Raw genomic sequence first — 22252 nt, forward strand, 5'->3', positions numbered from 1 at the left:
GTCTGGTTACCCTAGATGGCACAATGGTGCATTACCTAGTCATCCAGACTGGCTGCAGCAAAATTTATTCAAGCAAGTCAAGTCACATATGTTTAAACTCCTTGATGCCCCTTGCACAAGGAAGACATGGCTGTTAGCCATCTACACAAGCCATGCTGCAGTTAGCCAGTGTTTGAAAGGCTCCTTAAAGGCTAAGCTAACGGAGTGAGAGCTATGTCCTGAACAGGACCCGGCGGACATATAATCCTTCACAAGGCAGGCCACCCTCCTTCCCCTGTGCAGGAGAAGTTACATAATGGTAGACACCAGAGATGTCTAAGTGAATGCAGGAAAAGCCAGTACGACCATGCTCATGGAAATTAAAAATGGCAGAGGTACAGCTTACCCTGCCCAATGAATGTTAAGTGATCTTACCTGGTTTTGTAACTGTTCACACGCAGAAGAGAACATGTTTGAAAGCAACAGGTAATGGGAACTAAGAGAAAATTGTTTATTTGATATCAAGAAAACAGATGGGCCCGAATTGGCAAAGTGGTGAATGCCCTCAACTCTCACTTGTATGGACCCTTGTGTAAATATTGCAGCCTGGAAGCAAGCAGGCAAACACCAGGCAAATTCAAGGTAGGTGCCATATCAATTTTGCACCCATCGCTTCTGATAAGGGCCCCCCCAATGCTCATCGGCAGCATGCTCTGCTGCAGAAGTCCCGGGCTTCTCTTGGGAAGCAGAGCTGTGTGTGGCTTGAAAGCTTGTCTTCCTCACCAACAGAAATTGGGCCAATCAAAGATATTACCTGACCCACCTTGTCTCTCTAATATCCTGGGACCAACATGGCTACAAATACACTGCACAGGTCTCACGCTGTAATTGTACACGGGGAGCTGTCATCGAACGGGCGTATTACTAGTGGGCTCCCAAAGGGATTGGTTCTTGGCCTTCGCTATTTAACATTTTTATTAATGACCTGGAAGGAAACATAAAATCATCACTGATAAAATGACAGAAAAATGAAGGGCGTGGTAAATAATGATGCGGATAAGTCACTAAAACACAGTGAGCTGGATTGCCTGGTAAGCCGGGCGCAAGTCAACAATATGCATTTTAATATGGCTGAACATAAATGTACACATCTAGGAGCAAAGAATGTAGGTCCTACTTACAGGAGGGGTAACTCTATCCTGGGAAGCAGTGATGCTGAAAAAGATTTGGGGGCTGTGGTGGATAATCAGATGCACGTGAGCTCTCAGTGCAATGCTGTGGCCAGAAAGGCTAATGAGATCCCTGATAAATAAACGGGAATCTCAAGTAGGAGTAGAGAGGTTATTTTACCTCTGTATTTGGCCCTGGTGAACCGCTGCTGGAATCCTGTGTCCAGTTCTGTCCACAGTTCAAAAAGGATGTTGATAAACTGGAGAGGACTCACAGAAGTGCCACAAGAATGATTAAAGGAACAGAAAACACGTCATACAGAAAGACTTAAGGAGCTCAGTCTATTTAGCTTAACAAACAGAAGGTTCAGGTGACTTGATTACAATCTCTAAGTACCTGGAGAGGGAATATTTAATAATGGGCTCTTCACTCTAGCAGAGAAAGGTCTAACATGATTCAATGGCTGGACATGTCTAGTTGAAGCTAGTCAAATTCCGACTGGAAATAAAGCGTCCAATTTTACCACTGAGAGTAACTAACCACTAGAACATGGTGGATTTGCCATCGCCGACAATGTTTAAACCAAGATGAGATGTTTTTCTAACAGCTCTGCCCTGGGAGTTATTTCAAGGAAGTTCTGTGGCCTGAGTTATACAGGAGGACAAACTAGATGATCACAATGGCCCCTTCTGGTCTTTCCATCTATGAATCTATGAAAACACGATACAGGCCTGACAGCAGCTCCAAGTGACCTTGGTGCAAACAACAATTCATGCCTCTTCTAGCAAGAATTTGGAAAATCAACTTTTATTAGACAAGTCTGCCCGGCTGAGATTTGTGATCAGACACAATGCATGGTACAGCATGTGATCAGAGAAATATTACCATCAGATCACAGCACAATTTCTTTCTTCAGTGTCCTTCATAAGCCTCGGAAGTTGGCCTTGCCAGCAGCAAGAATGCAAGTATGACAACAAAGCACATTAATGATGGGACCCATCATGCACCATATTAATTATCGTATCCCGCAGTAAACTGTAGATTATAAATTGTATTTTGATAATCCCAGCTCCTCTCTCCTGACAAGCCAGCTCCAATGTTTAATGTTGCATTTAATCCCTGGATAATGTCACATCGCTTCTAAGTGTGCCAAGCAACAAACCAAAATGACCTTCAAAGGGTTGATCTCAGGCCCAGTTTATATATTCCCCCACCTGAAGTTAGCCGATTGCATGAGCTTGCTAATGAACGGGTCAGCCTCAGAAGCTGAGCTGGAGCTCTAATGCTCTTCTAGCCCCAGGAGCATGCTGGATTTAGAAGTGACCTCCAACATCGCGCTGCTGTTGGGCAGGTAGAGCTGGGGAGGGTCGTAACAGTGAGCACGTGCTTCAGTCATTCCTGTCCATATTTCTTGTTGCCAGCCACAGAGCGGTACTGTGTAGCTATTGCATAAAATACTGCAGTTAACACAGCTGTATTAGGAGAGTGGGTGAGCTCCCCCCTGTGAGTAAGACCCTGTGCATTACAGAGTGCAGCACTCACAGTTATCTGAAGGGAAAGAGACGTGCCAAGGGGGAAATGGCACTCCAGAACGAAGTGGTGGGTGAAATGGGGCTTGGGGACAGCCTACTGCCCTAACTAGCTCAAGCTGGGTGAAAGTATTTTCCCCGCAGATCCAGCGGAGGCCTGTGGGGGAGAGGGGAGCCCATGCCCTGACAAACGAAATGCAGGCTTCAAATCCCGACCATGCAAATCCACGGTGCTGTCTGAAACGACTACGACCAAATGATTCACTGTACTTAATGGCTCTAATGAGGAAACTCTTGAGGTTAAATCTTCATTGAATAGATCTACACATATATTATTTACAGGGGAATCTTAACAATACTGTGCACCATTTATAAAGGATAAATCACGTTGTCGGGCGTGGGAAAATGGAAAAGTGGCCTCAGCAGAGAAAACTGGGTCGTAAGCCTTTACATTATGATTTCTACCACTGCCCATCCTGCTGAGCAATACTGTCTCATTGTTCCCCCTGTCTGCCTGTATCCTTCTGTTGTCTCTGTTTTTTTACACTAAGAGTGTAAGCTCTTTGGGCAGGCACCATCTCTGCTGCGTGTCTGTACAGCGCCTGGTGCAACAGGGTCCTGGTCCGTGACTGGGGCTCAGAGGAACTACCACAAAACATACAAATAATACATTTGCTCTCGTAGTGCCTCAAAGCCCCAACCAAGATCAAGGCCCTACTGTGCTCAGTGTTGTATACACATTGTAAGAGAGAGTCCCTGCCCGCAAAGAGCTCGCAGTCTAGACATGCAAGACAAAGGGTGGGAGGGGAAATAGAGGCACGGAGTGGGAAAGTGACTAGCCTATGGTCACTCATCAGGTCAGCAGCAGAGTCAAGGATGGAATATCTGCCTCTGGCCTCCCAGGCCAATGCTGCAGCCACTGAACTGGCCACCGCTTTGCTCTGTGTGAGACTGTAATATACATGAAAGGGCTTTTCGGAAACGTCATGTTGACAACGATAGCTACAGAAAACTCTCAATTAAACAAAACAACCTAAGCCCCTTAGCAAAGCCTCTCACGTGTCTCAGAATTTAGGATATTACAGTTTTTCCCCATCTGGGTTTAAGGATATGTCTACACTGCCTACTAAGACTTGGTCCCTGGAACCCAAGCTCATGGGTTCAGTGTTTTGAAGCCTCTGTTTGAGCATCCACACTGCACTGTCAACCTAAGTTTACAACGGCTGAATCTGGGTTTCCCAGCCGGGCTAACATGTCCATACTGCACTAAGCAACCCCGGTGACCTTGGGCTATGATTCATCCCTTAGCAGTCCTAGGAGCCAGATCCTGAGTGCTTGCTGAGCCAACTCAGACTGAGTTGTGTGCAGACACAAGAGGGGTTTGGCTCAAACCAGAGCCAGAGCCCGGGCTTAGCATGCAGGGTAAACATACCTTAAATGGTCAATTAAAATCCTCCCCTAAAATACCATGCTCTTCTCTTGCCCTTCTTCTGTATTTATTTATTTTAATTCACTGACATTTCGCTAACAGAACTGCTGTTAAAGGCCTTGGAGAGGTGGAATTAAATTTCCTATATGAAGAAAGAATACTGAAGAAAATATAATCATCAGAATATATATTTTTAAAATACAAAAAAATATTTAAAAATAAAGGTTATTTGGTAGCAAAAGCAGCTACTGAAGGGGATCCACACGCTTGGGGATCTGAAATGATTTTCCTGGCCAAACAAGTGCAGAATATGTCAGAGATTAGAGAGAATAAATTCTGGCCCCACTGATGCTTCTGGGTGTTTCGTGGTGGGGAAGCGTGAGTGGGTGTGTGGCAAGAGGTTTATTTCCCCAGACAGGGCTCCTCCCGCTGTTGGGGAAGTTGACACAAAGTCTTACCCTTCAAGCTGTGGCTTGGCTTGATCGGATTGTATACACCAAATAATAATAATCATCATCTGATAGAACAGGGATCTATGGGCAAGGAGGCTACCCCAATAAAAGAGGGAGCATTGGGAGCAATGTTGTCTTCAGTAGCAGTGCACTCACCCTACACTATTCTCCACTCACAGCATCATGTGGTAAGGCTCAAGTTCAAGGCTAACTGGAACAGTTTGGCCTGCAGCACTCAGGGAGTGGCCACAAAAAGAGGTCAGAGCCTGGGGAGATGCAACATCCCAGGCTGGCAGAACACTGGATCTGGGAGCCTTTCCCACTTCCTTCTTGTGAATGGCCAGCTAGCTGCTACTGACTGGCAGGGAGAAGCATGGAGCTTCCATGGGACCCTAGGATCACAACCGGCTGGCCAGAGCGGCTATGGAAAAAGGCACCTGTCCTCTGCCTGTCACTCATGCAGGAGTTAGCAATCCTCTCTGCAGGTGCTGGGGGAAGCTGCCTAGTCCCACCTGCAGAGATGCTACAAATGGCCATGTTGTCGATGTACCCAGAGGGTGATGCTTTTCTACTGCTGCCCACAATGCTGATCCTAGCTAGACAGATTCATTGTGCCGTGCACGCCCCCGAAGGTCTGGATGGTGCACCTCACCCCCCAAGGCACTGCCTCAGAAGGGGCACCATTTTTCCCTAAGTCTCAAACTCCTAACACTTAGGCCGAGTTTCAGGAATGCTGGCCTAGTGTCTACCCAGGGAACTGCCACAGGAGAGAGGCTCTGGCCAGTGCTTCGAGCACACATATGGTGCTGTGAGAGTGCGAGATGTTATCAGCAATTAACAACTGGACTGAATAAAACAGTGAAGAACACCGTATAGGGAGCATTTCTGCTTAGGGTGACCAGACAGCAAATGTGAAAAATCAGGACAGGGGGCAGGGGGTAATAGGAGCCTAAGTAAGAAAAAGATGCAAAAAACGGGACTGTCCCTATAAAATCAGGACATCTGGTCACCCTATTTCTGCTTTGCCTCTGTAGGCACAGAGCTCCCCCCTTCGGGAACATCTACACCACAAGCAGCACAGCAGCCCACAGCAGCTTGAGTCTACCCAGCACAGGACTCGCACTGCCGGGCTAGAAACAGCTGTGTAGACATTAGGGCTTGGGCTCTGAAACCAATGGAGAGCGATGGGCTTCAGAGCCCAAGCTCCGGCCGACATCCCAACGTTTACAGCACTATTTGTAGCACCACACCGCAAGCCTGCATCTGTAATCCTGAGGGCTGCCATGGGCTGCTACATGCTGGGCAGATGGAACCAGCAAGGCCTGATCCAGTTCTCGGTATCAATCAAATGACTCCCACTGGCTTCAAGCCAGATTCTTTTTATCTGAATCTATAAAGTACCTGATGGAACCAACAGTGGAGTTTGCATCTGGGACTAAAAGCATAAGCTAAAGGAGTTACCTCTGTCCGGTAGCAGTAGTAGCTCTTAGCCTCTTGCTTGGACCCAGTCGCTACGGTGGGCAGCGAAGACCCACAATGTGCTAGCATGGGTTACAGGGAAGAATCACTGAAACCAATACACAGCATCGATTTGCTCCCACACCAGGGGGTCAGATGGTGAGTGCTATTATTAAATGGCCACTTGCAGGTGTTTTGCAATATTGATTGTATGAAAGCTGCTCCCTTCCAACAACAAATCACTGCCTTCCTTTTGGGGAGACAAGAGAAACTTTGTGGCCAAGTCAGATAATTAATTTTTCCATTTTGAGATAGAAAATCTGGGAAACAAACAGAAAGTGGTTTAAGGATATAGTTACTAGGCAGTATACATTTCCCTCTCCCTCGAAACTGACAACACTCTCACAAGGACCATAAAACATACTTTTAATTTTAGTTCCCTAGAAAGTAGGTATAAGGAATCCCACTGCCACAACCACAAGTGCCGCAGCCCCAATGCTGCCATTTTATTCAGCTCCCTGCAGAATCTAGTATATTAAAGCTCCAAAAATCTTCTCCTATATGGTACATTTGTGAAGAATAGTCATGTCTGCCAGGCCACAACACACCCGAGGCATCATTAGCACAAGCCTTGCCTGACTTAGATGCAGCCAGCACAGGTCACTACTGGACGTTAGGGACTATTTGTCTGAGCTGTTATGGCAAATACACTCTTTTGTACCTTTTGCTTGGCTTTGTAATTGCTCCTTCTAGCTGAAAGACACCACAAGACAAGCGTCTCCTTTCTTCAGAGGGCAATTTCCTTTTGTTTGTGCTGCTGTACACTGCCTATTTCATCTGCGGGAATTACCCAGGGCAAAAGCTTGCTCCTTGATCCCACTAAGGAACATTAAATGTCAGGGTACCATGTTATTAAAGGATATTAGACTCAGTCCTATGCCCTCCCCACTTATTGCTGTCAGGAGGTCAGGGAGAAAGAGATAGGCCCTGATTTTTAGGGGTCCTAACACATAGGGGTCCAAATTTTCAGAGACAGATTTTGGATGCCCAAGTCAGGCTGGGTTTTCTGCTGCCCATTGACTTCTGCCTCAGCCCTCCTGAAAAGGAGTGTCAAGGCACATCCAAAACCTAGAAGTGCTCAGAATCAGAGAGACTACTCTGAAAACTTCTGGCCCTTAGCCTCACTGTCCCATGCTACAAAAGGGAGATCCCACCACTTTTCCTCTGATAAGGACTAAATGCAAGAAATGAAGAGCTCAGACACAGGGAGGCAGGCCACAGAAATACCATTTTGTTTCCTCGTTCTCACGCGTTAGCACAATGCTACAGCATCTGGCTTTTCGCAGCATGCCATTTAGAGCTGATGAGGTCATTTCTATCTAATTTTCAACTTTTTTTTTTTAATAAAACTTCAATTTGAGATCTAAAGGCCTAGACATGGCCCTTTTCACTCTCAGGGGAGGTCTACACTTCAAAGCTGAGCAGCGCAGTGTTTCAGTGAAGCTGCTACTAAACTGATGGGAGAGCTTTTCCTGTCGCTGTAGTTAATCCATCTCTGCTTCTCCGAGCGCTGTGTCCACTGATAACTACATCTGTCGGGATGGGGATTTTTCACACCCCTGAGCAATGTAGTTATACCGCTCTAAGTTTATTGTGTAGACCTGGCCTTAGTTTTTTTCTCTACCTCATCTGCTGTCAGATCAGTCACAGCGAGATCCTTTGGCCAGTCTCATCATTGTTTTGTTTTACCCAGGAATGTGTGACTAATGAATCAAACGAGACTGACGTATGTGCAGAGCTAATTATAATTATGTCCTTTTAGCAAATATCAAGCTTACAAACTCTGCACAAATAAAGGCAAAATAAGAAAGCAAGACACTTAAATATATCTTTTCCAAAAGTATCTTTAGCCACACACAAGTGCGAAAACATTTTCAATGATGCACAAAGGATCAAATTCAAAAATCTTTACCCAGAACTGCTCTCTTTTTCTGAACTGTTGTGCAAAGTAAGAGAGCCTACTTCATTGGCTGCTGCCACAGCCCAGAGGCAGCTGCATTTTGGAAATCCTGCACATTTGTAATATGACGTGCTTTGAGATAAAAGATACAAAAAGAAATCAAGTATCAGTATTATGCCAATCATGCTACAAACCTCATGTTTTAAATATAAGTGGCAGAATGTGTATGTCTCTCTCTCTCTTTAAAATAAGGATACCTTCCCCTGCAATCTGGTGAGACTCTGCTCTAGGTAGATGCTCAGGTACTATGGTGATGTGGATCACAAAGTACTTACACAGGTGGTTGTGGGGGAAGGAAAACATAGAAGAGGAGGAAAATATTGGTCAAATATGAGAGCATATGGATTGCGACAGATGATAATTTCCTGTAATGTCTTTGGGGACATTTTACTATATTAAGTGTACATATCATTGTGGGCAAGGGATTGTATGTAATGCCTGAGGGAAGGAGATCACAGCCCTCCAGAAACTAAGAACAGTGGAAGGTAACTAGGCAAATTCACTTGGGCTGTAACACCTCCACCTGGAGAGGCTCGCATGTGCTGGTTCAAATCAGATTCTCCAGGGACCAACAGACAAAGAAAAGACTTTTGCATAAATAACCTGAGTTTAAACTATCCCGGGGCCTTCTTTCTGATCCAGCTAACAGACAGGACCTGTCCAAGTGGGGGCCCAACCCTTTGTGGGAAGGGATGGAAAGTCTTGGGCCTTCTGAGGCCGCATAAGAGTGGAGGGTGATCTCTGGGAAGCTTTCAGCACATGTATAGGGACTTTTGTTGTTTGTGTATGTTTTCTCTGTAACGCTCTCACCTTAAGAATAAATGTGATTGCTTATAAAGAGCTCTGACTGCTGGCAATCACACTATTCATAGCCTTAGGGGGAAAAAGCCAAGTACAGACACTACCCTGTTTAGGCAGTCTGGCTTGCTGGGGATATCGCAGAGCATGCAGAGAATTCTGCTTCCTGGAAAAACCCTGGTCAGAAAGACACAAGGTAGAGGATGCAAGAGGTATCCATCTTTGCAGAGCAAGAGCACATCCCAGGATTTCATTCCCTGTTCATGACTCCTTGGGAGGTGTTTCCACTGCTTTCATGCCAGAGATTGAGTGACAGCCATGTCAGAGCTGACTGGCATCTCATCAGACCTCAAGAAGTCAGTAGTGGTTGATATGTGAATGGGAGAACTCCCAGAGAAAGCCCCTAGGCTGCTCCAGGACACGTTGCTGGGGATTAAATCAATGGCGCCCTCCCCCTGAGACAATGTTGACCCAATTCCCAGACCCAGTGCTGTGCTACTGTATTCTGGATGAGAAAAGCACAAGTCCTGACTGCATGCGGTTATGAAATATCTCAGTATTTTCTGCAAGTGTAGGGCTGTTTGCCATGGTGTCATGGCCCCATTCCAACCCTGTAATTGCATTCCGCCTACCTAAGCAGTAGTTTCAATTGGATACAGTATTATCCTTTACTTCCTGTCCAAAAACATTATTGCATATTGCAGTGTCACACAGCAGCCACGTTACACCCCAAGGCGGGTGACACAATCCCTAAATATAACTGGGATGAAAGACACGATACAAATGGGAGATATTCTTCTAGTTTGACAGATGGCTATGACAGATCTCCTCATCTCAGCCAGGCACCTTTTTTTCCAGCCCCAGCCCATCTCCTAAGAGGGTGCAACCGCCTGCAAGATGGAGGCAGTTGCTACACAGAGACCAAACCCTCAACACCATTTACTGGAAGATTATTCTCTTGTCCAAGCAGGATTCTCTTCTTTCCCCGGGGGGCAGATGTGATCTTTTGGTACTTGCCCATTCAGGTTCACATGACTCTCACATACAAACAAGGAGGAAACCCTTTAAAGAGACATTGAAATACATTCTTCATGCAATTCCTTCCTCCCACGGTTAGGCTTCTAGCCACAGACCTCACTCTTTTAGCAGAAGCAGTAATATGTCGTTCTTTTGTGACCTGAATTGGGAGAGTGAAGAGACTTAGATAAGTAGGTACATCTACATCACAATCGCCACCACAACCATTGGGTGCTCTTGTAATTAAAGCCACAGGAATTGGCATAGAAAGTTCTGCCACTTGACATTCTTCAAACCACTTAGCTTCCCCATGCCTCAGTTTCCCCAGCTATAAAAATGAGGGTGATACAACTTCCCCCACCTTGCCAGGTGTTGCAAGGCTCAATTAACAGAGGCTTGGTTAAGTGCTTTCAGATCCTCAAGCAGAAGACTAAAGGACTATTCTTGCCAACCTAAAAAAGAGAAACTAGCATCTGAATGGGCCAGGAGTGATCATTAACCTCTCACTCAGCCTACTGAGAAGGACTATGGCAGATAAAACAGGATTGAGGCAAACTGGCAGGACAGGAGCTGTGGTTTATCTGTTGTAGCTGAAAATAAGAATGGCCATACTGGGTCAGACCAACGATCCATCTAGCTCTGTAGCCTGTCTTCCAAGAGCAGCCGGTGCCAGAGGTTTCAGAGGGAATGAACAGATCAGGGCAATTATCAATTGATTCATCCTGTCAGCCGGACCCAGCTTCTAGCAGTCAGAGGTTTAGGCACAGCCAGAGCATGGAGTTGTGTCCCTGACCATCTTGGGTTAATAGTCACCGATGGACCTATCCTCCATGAATGTATCTAATTCTTTTTCAACCCAATTATGCTTTTAGCCTTCACAACATCCCCTGGCAATGAGTTCCACAGGACGACTTGCATTGTTAAAAACAGAAAAACCAAATTCACCAGGAAGCAGCTGTCTTCCACAACACCACACTCCCTTTAAAAATTACTTTATATATATTCACTCTCCTCTTCCACCTCTCAGTAGTAACAACAAGCTCTTGGGTTTGCCAGACCTGTTCATTCTAAGCCAGCTCCACCTCCAGTGTGGCTGGAAGCTTTCTAGTAACACTAACCCTGAGTGTGGAATGAAGTGCTCAGAGAACCCAGTTACTGGAATCCCTTCCTCACGCATTACTCAGATGACATGAATACACCCTCTTGCTTCATTAAAATTTCATTGCAGGGTATGTGAGTAGGTTTTACCGGATTCTTAATCAAAGAGGAGAAAAGTGTTTGTGCACAAGGAGTTCACATGCAAAGCTAGACAGCAATGGCCCTGTCCAGATTTTTTTTTTTAAGGTGTCCATTGTCGATTCCTTTAGATCTGTCAACATTATCAGATTGCAGTAAAGGAGCATGAAAAACAGCCACAAAGTGCCAACAAAGCATCTCGGAGGAAAACTGGCCACAGTTCACTAACCCTGCGTTTCTCCGTATTATTCAGACAAAAATTAAATGCAAAATCCCACAGCCACCACATTTGCTAGTTCACTGCTAGCATTGACCTCAACGATGGCTTCATTGCCGCGTTCTCTGCCCCTCTGGGTTTGGCTGGCTGTTTTACTATAAATGTCTCTATGTACAGCAAAACAATAACAATGGAACTGACTATAAGAACAAACTACTCAGAAACACTGGTTGGTGCTTCCTCACCAATCCCCTGTCCAACGTATTCTGTGCTTTCCTTTCAATACACAGATACATTTGAGATTTCCTATAATTTCAATCTATTTGCATTCTTGCTGGCCTGGGACACTCAAATCATCTTTACAGCTCTTCTGCTATTCTAGGGCCAGATCCTCAGCAGGTGTAAATCGACACTGCTCCACTGACTTTAACGAAACTACGCCAGTTTACACCAGCTAAGAATCTGGGCCCAAGTTCAACATTTTATGCAATCTTAATATTTTGTCCTTCTCATACATTTCAGTCTCTGAGAGGGAGGTGGGAATGCGAGTTCAGTACATAATCTGATGAGAAACAACAGGCAGTTATATTGCACAGTACTGCTAGATCTGCTAACTGAATCCAAAATTAAATTGCAGCAATTTAAAATCATAACGAAGCATGTATGGGACTGTCCCTGTACACTTGTCCAGACAGATCACTCTGGGACAACGATATGTGCTGGTAACCTGGACCTCTAACACACAATATGTGGAAATATCCTAACAATAAAAAATGTGGATCACATATTAGAAATATTACAGGAATAACATGGGATCATAAGCTACCAGCTGAGTCAAAACTACCTGTTACATCAAGGGTCGGCAACATTTGGCACACGGCTCACCAGGGTAAGCACCCTGCTGGGCCGAGCCAGTTTGTTTACCTGCCATGTTAGCAGGTTCAGCTGATCCTGGCTCTCACTGGCAGCAGTTCGCCGTCCCAGACCAATGGGGGTGGCAGGAAGCCGTGGCCAGCATATCCCTCGGCCCGTGCCACTTCCTGCCACCCCCATTGGCCTGGAGCGGCAAGCCACAGCCAGTGGGAGCCACGATCAGCTGAACCTGCCGACACAGCAGGTAAACAAACTGCCCTGGCCCACCAGGGTGCTTACCCTGGCGAGCCACGTGCCAGAAGTTGCTGACTCCTGTGTTACATCATTCTTTCTCTCTCTTTCAATACATGAGATGTCACATCTCATGTTTTTCAAATGATTTGCAATTGCCCTTGATTGAGCAGAGAGGGGAAGCTTGGGCTTGCCACTTCTGAAAGATGAGTAAATTGACATAGCAGAAATTGATTCATAAATATTTCTAAATGGGAGGGGTGAGAGGAGATCAACCCTCAAGCAGCATAAACACATGTTTGGCTAGTACTGATAAGTCAGTCACTATACAGAGTTCATACTTAGACTGCGAGCTCTTCTGGCAGAGCAGGCTATGGGTTTCAGATGCCTGGAGGTGGAGATTCCCTCAGTCCATCTCAATATTTGAGTGCTTTCCTCTCCCCTCGTCAGAATGGTTTAGTTGTATCATCAAGCAGTCAAGATAACGGAGCTCATGCGTAGACAAGCATGGAACATTTTACAGCATAAAATTTAGATCTAGCCAAAAGGAGATTCTCAATCAGAAAACAGTCCTGCTAAATACCAGCTCTCGGAGGTGCAGGCGCAGAACATGGCTCTGAGTGTGCTACAGAAGCCTACAGACAGACAGATGTGCAACATTTCAGTTGGCCATAAATCCAAAACTACATGTAGATAGGCGTTTAGAGGTTGCCTCATGTGCTGAGAAAAGGAGAAAGTTTGATTCTCCATAGAAAAGCAGGTGACTAAGAAAGTTACTGATCACAGAGAAAAAGGCACCAAGAAAGAGAGCTATTTCAATGTGCGAGAAGCACGTGCATTTTTGTACACGGAGAGACCCAACTCTGCAATCTCCCTTCGAAGAAAAACTAAAAAAAAAACCTACTTTCCTGACAGCAATATTTCCAAATGTTGGGAGTTCATTTTCCTGGAACTTGCTTGGGTTTTGAATTTAGTTCTTCGCAAGACATTCCCAGATTCTAGAGATTTTTCAAGTACAGCTCCCACAATCTAAAAAGTAAGTGGAAATTCTTTGATTCCTCGGGTATGTAACTGGAACATTTCTAGCACCTTATAAAAGACTGTTTGGTTGATCCTAACCATTCAAATATGTCTTTTAAGTCATGTAATGTACACTGTGAAATTTGCCATCTTGCTACATGAAAAGGGCACTGAAAGGAATCCCACAGACTTCATGAAATGAGTGGGATCCTTAAGTATCATTTTTAAAAGCCCCACAACACGATCAAAGCATTTTAGGGAACAGATGTTTCAAGCTTTACAAATTCCAGAGTAAGAATTTTGAGGGCATTTATCATTGCTAAATTCTTTGAGTCACATTTTTCCTTTAGAGAAGTATGCATGCACTTCCCTCACTAAAGTGGATTGGAGGCGCACACAAGTATGTGTTTATTTGACTGCAGAAGTTGACCCTACAGTCCTCGAACACACAACTGTCCATCGCAAGGGGTACTTCCTAGCTTTCACGACAGCTACTGTGATATGCAGCCTCAGGGCCCTAAATATTACCCGTTCTGCAAAATGGACCGCATGTTTCTTTTTTAAAACAAGAGCTCACCATTAGTCAATGTGATTCACCCTACAGCTCAGAAAACCCCACCTACAGCACCTCAAAGACCTCACATCATTGTGACATGACCTCCCTCTGAGGGTGACTGTCCTCAGACCAGTAAGTCACTCTGAAGCATTGGTGCCCACCTGGAAACCTCCTGGGTTTTGAATACCCAAAGAGCCAACGCCACAAGAAACACCGTTCTCACCTGAGGACAGGCAAGCAGATTGTGTCCCATCCTTCTGGGGCTGGATTTCAACATGGCAATCCATGGGGCTGGGCCCTCCACGCCATATTATTGTACCATTCTGCCCTAGGAATGAAACTGTCGACCTTAACAAAAATAAGTAAGAGCTACCGTGGCTTCATACAGACGCCCGTCTACTTGGAAACAAAGCCTGCTGAGAGCCCACTGTCCCAGTGCTCCAAACTCCAACATGGCTCCCCACACCAGCAGGTTTCAGTCCTCAGCTTCAAAGCCCTCCCCCCCCATGAGACTGGCTCAAGTTCCCTGAGGAACTTCCCTCACCCTGAGTGATCATGACCTCTGACAGCCACTGGAGACATGGAATGGCCAACCTCCAGGGTTCGGCTCATGCATAATACATAGATTTCTCAGTGACCAGTCCATGAATCTGGACTCACTCTTAGATCAGATGGGGATGAGTATCAACCTCAGCAGGTTCAGAGCAGCAGGAAAAAATCCATTTCAAGCAGCTGGCCTGAAATAATCCCACCAGTCAGTAAGCCCAGGCCTGTCTGACTGGAGTGGAAAAAAAGGAGAGAAAAAGTCAGTCTGAGGCACCATGATCCAGCGCACAGTGCACTGGACTGTGAGTCAGGAGACCTAGATTCTATCCCTGGACTCTTGGACAAGCCACATTGATCTCTGTCTCTCTGTTTTCCCTCTTAACCCTTAGTCTGTCCTCCTTATTTGGCCTGTAAGCTCTTTGGGGAAAGGACTGGCTCTTAGTTTGTGTGTGTAGAGTGCCCAGCAGAATGGATGGAGCCTCCGGGAACTACCATAGTCCAAATAATAATGCATGCTATGTATTCTGAGAGGTGCTCGGGTAACCAAGGAGATTCATAGATTTCAAGGCTGGAAGGTACCATTGTGATCATTTAATCTGACCTCCTGCATAACGCAGGCCATCGGACTTCCCTGGATTAACTTCTGAGCTAAGTCTGGGCACCCTAAAAAAAGAGACATGAGCATCAACAGAACAAGTGGCATTTGAAGGCTCCAGGACTGTTCAATTGAACCTGTTCATAATTATCCCAGCTACAGTGAGAGCCCATTTGCAGAGAAGGCCTAGAGAGTCCGGAAATGTGCCAATCCCAATTCTGAACATGGCCAACTCTTCTTTGAGCACAAAGTTCCCTGAACTGCAGTTGGGTTCCATGTACATCAGCATTTTCCCAGGAACGTTACCAATGTCAGTGTCTGAGTTGATATGAAAGTCTAAATATTGTACAGTACCAGTTGGTTTCATAAGAGACAGCCAGAAAGCAGTACAACATTCATATCCATAAAGGGGCTGAAAGACAAAATTCATATCTAAACAATAACTTTTTTCGCACCCGAAAAGGGGAACCGAAATGATCAGCACCTTAAAAATTTCACACATTCACAGAAGAGCATGTTTGCAAACAGGGCTTCACAAGCTCATCACTTCTCTAATATGCACCCAGTTAGTTTCACCTGTTTCCATGGGCTCCTCTTCCAATTCCACAACCTGCTTGCACATCCTGTTTCACTATGAACGTCAGCTTCTGCCCTGGAGCAAATTTACCTTCACTTCTCCCTCATCAGGATTAGTTTAAACGAGGGGTTAGATTTGAGGATGGGGGGAAGGGGGTGAAGTAAGTGGTATTACCCCTTTCCACCCAGATCATGAGACACCACTCACAATACACTGTAGTTTCTTCTTTAAATGCTCTGACATCACAGAAATAGTTCACAATGAAATGAATGTCCGCAGAACTAACATCCGTTGCCACGGTGGGGGAGAGTGATCACTATAGCAGGGAAATACAAGGTTGAGGGTCTGCCAATACAAGGGTAAGTCAACATGTGCTGAGTTCCAAAAGAGGGGGAGTGTCTGCAGGCCGGGGTGAAAGAGTAGCAACATTCCCAAGTTTCGATGGTGAGAAACAGTGGAGATGGGGATATGGGGGGTGGGGGTGGAAGGACCTCTAGAGGTATCTAAGTAAAGGCACTCCAGTGGGACAATCCACAGAGAATGGGTAGAGAGCGAAAGAGGGACAACTAACCCCTGGGGGTGAAGGGAATATTCAAAACAATGCACACATCAGTGAAGGAACCTTCAAGAAGGATCCGGATTTTAGGAACATCACCCGTGAGAGAAAATCAGGTGGGGGGCATCTGAAGCAAATATACTAATGTCTTGCATTTCAACATCACCCCCAAAGGACCCACAGCACTTAGAAAAGCATGTTTGAAAAATACATCTCTGGATTTCCCCCACCCGCGCTTTTCCAGCATTTCTGAAAGGAGCCAACTGACAGCCCTGGAGATGGAAATTTTCTACTCAATATCTTCATAAATGATTTGGATAATGGCATAGAGAGTATGCTTACAAGTCTGCAGACAGTACCGAGCTGGGAGGGGTTGCAAGTGCTTTGGAGGACAGGGGTAGAATTCAAAACAATCTAGACAAACTGGAGAAATGGTCTGAAGGAAATAGGATGAAATTCAATAAGAACAAATGCAAAGTACTCCACTTAGGGAGGAATAATCAATTGCACACATACAAATTGAGAAATGACTGCCTAGGAAAGATCCAGATGTTGCAGTGGATCACAAACCGAACATCATTCTGGGATGTATTAGCATGAGTGTTGTAAGCAAGACACAAGAAGTAATTCTTCCGCTCTGCTCAGTACTCAAAAGGACCCAACTGGAGTATTGTGTCCAGTTCCGGGCACCGCACTTCGGGAAAGACGTGGACAAAAAGGAGAACGTCCAGAGAAGAGCAACAAAACTGATTAAAGTTCTAGAAAACAAGACCTATGAGGAAAGACTAGAAAAAATGGTTTGTTTACTCTGGAGAAGAGAAGGCAGCAGGACGTGATAACAATCATCACCTACATCAAAGTTTATAAAGAGGAGGGTGATAAATTGTTCTCCTTAACCACCAGGGATAGGACAAGAAGCAATGGGCTTAAATTGCAGCAAGGGCAATTTAGGCTGAGCATTAGAAAAAACTTCCTAACTGTCAGGACAGTTAAGCCCTGGAACAAATTACCTAAGGAGGTTGTGGAATCTCTGTCACTGGAAGTTTTTAAGAGCAGGACAGACAAACACTGGCAGGGGTGGTCTAGATAATACTTGGCTCTGCCTCAGTGCAGGGGATTGCACTAGATGACCTACTGAGGCCCTGTCCAGGCCTACATTTCTATGATTCTGGGAGCAATATGAGCAGCAGCTGGCTTTCCCCACATAAACAGGGCAAAACTCCTGTTTTCACCTAGTGGGTTTTTTCCATTAGAACAGTTTTATATTGGTGGGGGTGGGGTGGCGTATAATTTTGCACTCTTCTCCCCTGTGTGTAATTTTGCACCCTTCTTCCATGCATTTCCATCACTGGTAAATTATGACAAAAATGGCTTCTTCTTTTTTTAACAATAAAAACACCTGTGGAAAATGTGAGATCTTGTCTCTTTCTCTCACCCCCCACCCTTCTGCCCCTCTGCAGTAAGCCTTTTTTGTGTAGGAACACCTGCATGTGCACACCTCAGTTAAATATTTCCTGGAACAGTAATGTCGCAGTCCACACACTGCCCTCTGCCAGCGCATGTCAGCTCTACTCTAGAAACACCTAGGACCAAGGGGGAAAATCTGCCTGCCTTGCCCGTTCAGTCTCTACCCCTTCATTTTCTCAGGCTGCCAGCAAAGACAACAAATTGGTGCAAAAGATAGCAGCACTTATATGACATAGACACTGGTCCTCTGGGAACTGAACTGAGAACCCACTAGCATTGCGTAGCCTCCTTCCCCACAAGCATCACACCCACTTTAAAGAGAGCTGCACAAGTACCCTAATGAGAAATGAATGATTAATCTTTTCAAAGTGTCTCAGGCCCTTTGGAACAGGCTGGCAACTGTCTAGGAGGTGAGTCCACCCCTTCCTGAAGTAACCAACAGGTTTGGTTCTGCCTCCAGCCACAGCACAGAGGCTATTGACACCAGTGCAACTGACGTGTGCGCCTCAGTGCACACAGGTTTTTCAGTGGCTCTCATGATTCTCCTTAATAACAAGGGAAAGAATTCCGTTGAAGCTGGAGAAGGGGTTGGAACAGGGGAAAAAACTGCCAAGAGATTTAACCAAGCCATCCTAGCAGACTTTAAAAGATTTTGCAGACATTTTGCTCAGAAGAGACACGAAACCCAAGTTAGTTCTATAATCTCTTCTCCACTACATGTGTAATTGGGCTGAGCTTTTACATAACAGAAAAAGAAGCCGTGACCAATTTTCAGACTCTCCAATTTACCTTTTTTAAAAAACAAAAAAACAAAAAAAAACTCTCCTAAAAACATTTTCCCTTTTTGTTTTTTCTAAATAAAAGTAACTTATAACACTAACTCACTAATAAATATGCGGTGAACCTGTCCTTAAGTAAAAGCTTTTGATAACAAATCGCCTTGCTAACTGCTATTTTACTGTTGAATTTTTTATTGTTGCTTAAGCAGTGCAATTATGCTAATAAGCCTGAGAGGATGGCACACTAACGTATTGAATGTGACAGGCAGAATACTCAATAAAATGTTCATCTTACCTGAAAATTGGAATCAAAGAGCCATACTAGTATTTATGGATATGGCATCTTAAACATGGCTCTGAAGAGGAATTATCTATTCATACAATAGACAGGGGCCTTTTAACGCTGCCATTTTCCCGTGCCTTGCCGGTATTTAATTCAAAGTGACTATTACCCCCTGCTGCTAACGTTAATTCTCTCGTTATAAAAAAAGCGAAGCCTGCTGGCCGCCCGGGCCATGTAACATAGCCAGGCACTAGAAGCCTTTCCCTCTACACATCATAAGAAGCAAGACTGTGCAAGTAGAAAGAGATCTACCTTTGACAGTCACATCACCTGTGAGGGATGCTGTCTCACTAAACTCAGCATTAAGGTCATATTCTGCAATGAGGCACCTGAGTGCTCTGACATCCTACTTTCCTCATATGTCAGTTTCAGGTGAAAGGCAAGTAGATCTGTCAAAGGGTTATTAAATTTATTGTCACAATGCTTGGAGCCCTGCGCGCACACACATCCCACCCTGGCCCTCAATTATTAAAACTAAAGGAATTTTAAAACTCTGATTTTCTTTTCTTTTTTTTAAAAAAAACTCTGATTTTTTTTCCACTCATTTCCAACAAAGAGAAGGCACCGGTCAGTTTCACTTCATAGACACTTGCATTTTAGGTAGAGGAAGGAAGGTTTCCAGATTCTGGAGAACTGGATTCTAAGACTGACCATCACTAACTTGCTGCACGACCTTGGAAAAATCACTTCACCTCTTTGCACTGCTGCTTCATCTCGCACTTTTTGTCTGTCTTCTCTAGTTAGACTGTCAGCTCTTCAGGGAATGAACAGTCTCCTCATTATGCATCTGTACAGTACCTAGCGCAAAGGGACCCTGACCTTGGTTGGGGTCTCTGGGCACTGCTATGACACAAATAAATAATAGCAATACACTCCCAGCTTGTCCACCGCCTTCCTATATGACAAGTCACTGAGCTGCTCCATAACTCAGTTTTCTAAGCTGTAAAATGGGGATAACTGCACCCCCCCAACCTCCCGGGGTGTTGGGAGGATAAATACATTCTCTACCGAGCCACCTCACAAACGCAGTCAGTTCTTGTCCAACATGTAGCGGATGAAGTTGCAAACACCGCAGATGAGTGGTTAAACCCACCCCAAAAGAACTGTTTTAACTGAATATTAGAAATAATTATTTAAAAAGTTCTATTAAAGTGTGGGGGTTTTTAAACTCAAATGATACGTTTTTGACCTACACTACCTGATATTTTCCCTTAAAAATCCCCCACTGGGTTGCGACTCCTGTGCTTCTGAAGGCGTTGGCAGTATTCATGGAACCACAGAAACTGGGCTCATATGCCATTAACCTCTCTCACTGGTAATCAAAAACTGACCTTAACCTCTGCATACTCCCTTTGTGGAAATGGTCAGGATGGAGCCATCTAGGAACTGTTTCTATGAACATTAAGAATGGGGAAAACCCAACCAACCGCCCATCAGTGCTCGGGATTCCCAAAGTGCTCACAGAACATTCATACCAAACTAGCAATACAGTGCTAGTCAAAACACACCAGGATCTGGTAGGGCTTTGTTAAGCAACAAATATAAATTGTGTTCACTGGCACTCAGAACGAGACTTCTGTTCTTAAGCATGTGAAAGGAAATAGGTTTTCTTTGCAGGGTACAGAGATTAGAAGAATCCTGAGAGATCTTCCTTTGTGGGCGTAGCAGAAATAGAATGGAAAAAAATACAGATTTTCAGTTGCAAAATCATTCACACAGTACTACAGAACTGACACCAACTAGGGTGCATTAAAGCTGGAACTAAGGACTTCTGGGTTATATTCACAGCTCTGCTACTGCTTTGCTGTGTCTCCAATGTCTGAGTCACAGGGCTCACCTGACTCTCATGATATACACTAGGCACTCGCGAGATCCTCAGGTGGAAGTCACAATGCACATGCAATGAATAATCATCATCATCATGATGCAGCATGAGCTTTACCGTCACTTTAAATGCTAGAGAAGAGATCTGGGCGAGAGTTCAACATTGTTTACTTTCACCAATGCAATAATATGATACCATTAACATCCGTCCTGACAGGCAGATTTAGGGAGCAGCCTTTGTAAATAATCTGACCCTGACCCAGCCCGAAAGGTCAGAGTCATTAAAAGAAAAAGGATGGAAATCTAGCTCTATCACTGATGTAGCACCTCAGCTTATTAATAGTCCTTGCAATGAGGGGAACGACAACGTCTTAGATTTAATTGATTGTTCAAGATCAAGAAGATCAGGGGGTCACACTGTAAATTGTGTCCTGTCGTTGACATATTTTGCTTTGAAGATCTAAGCAGAGAGTTGCCAGAGTTTCTGAGATCCCGTGAAAGAACAAACGCATGCCAAGGTAACTCTGGGAGGGAGTCCCCTTGACAATTCCTGTCTCTCTCAGAGTGGTTGACAGATGCTTTTCCAAGCTCTTACCCTATTACAATGAAATATCATAGTGGGATGCCAGCTTCCCTATGGAAAGCACACATCAAGAGCATCCAACCTGTCTCCTGGCCAATGCACAACACATCTTCTAGAGTCTTGCCCATTTTAGTTTTATAAGTCCTAAGCGATGGGGCTTCTTCCATCATGTGTATTTCTCTGATATCTAACCATCTGAGGAAGGTGAAATTTAACACGATCTCCACCCCCTCTTGTTATGATCTTTCAGTATAAGTGGCAGGACCACTCAAATTTCTCCCACGCTTTCTGGGTGACTCATGACTCATAACTCCTGTGGGAACAAGTGAGGGGTAACAGAATTTAACAGCCACCTGGGGGACAAACCTCAAAACCTATCTCTCGGACACATCTTTCCTATACAAGGTGTGCACACACAAAAAGTCTGCTTTGCCCGTTCTCAGAACAGGGCAAGGAAGAATGAGACCGGAAGGACAAAAAGAGAAAAATGAAGTTTGAACCCATCTCACCTGACTCTGGAGATGACAAGGGAATAAGCAGGACTCGGTATAGTTCGTTCACCTGGATTATTTACACCTTTATTTACATGATTTAGTTGGGGATTGGTCCTGCTTTGAGCAGGGGGTGGGACTAGATGACCTCCTGAGGTCCCTTCCAACCCTGAGATTCTACGATTCCATGATCTGGTAATGTGCTCAGATAATCCAACGTCTGGAGTAGTTTGCATTCAAGTCTGGACGACTGGCTCCGATGCCACAGTACACAAATGAGATTGACAGAAATAGGGACGTGCAGCTCTGCATAGTGCATCGCAAAAGATAACCAAACTCCAAGTCAGGATCAGTCCTGTTTCTTTTTTATCCATTAATTCCTGCTTTTATCACATTATTATATTGTACATGAATGATTGAGGATTGTGTTAATTATCCATGGGTTTATAGTCCTCTCCAGCAGGAAGTGCTTGTTCAGGTAACAGAAACATTAAGAACAGCAGAGC

The 22252-nt window shown here is 44.9% G+C and overlaps 1 protein-coding gene across 7 annotated transcripts in view; it reads right to left on the reverse strand.

Annotated features, from left to right (window-relative positions):
- LPP (LIM domain containing preferred translocation partner in lipoma) overlaps positions 1–22252 on the reverse strand; it is a 454652-nt gene that overhangs the window by 333504 nt on the left and 98896 nt on the right. Inside the window, exon 5 of one of the 7 annotated variants that reach the window (XM_032777322.2) lies at positions 13314–13438. The exons of the other annotated variants lie outside the window; for them this stretch is intronic. The gene's annotated coding sequence lies outside the window, so the exon portion shown is untranslated. The remainder of the gene's footprint in view (positions 1–13313; positions 13439–22252) is intronic. 7 annotated transcript variants of the gene reach the window in all.

Source organism: Chelonoidis abingdonii, chromosome 8 (assembly GCF_003597395.2).
Source record: "Chelonoidis abingdonii isolate Lonesome George chromosome 8, CheloAbing_2.0, whole genome shotgun sequence".
NCBI classification, from domain to species: domain Eukaryota; kingdom Metazoa; phylum Chordata; order Testudines; family Testudinidae; genus Chelonoidis; species Chelonoidis abingdonii.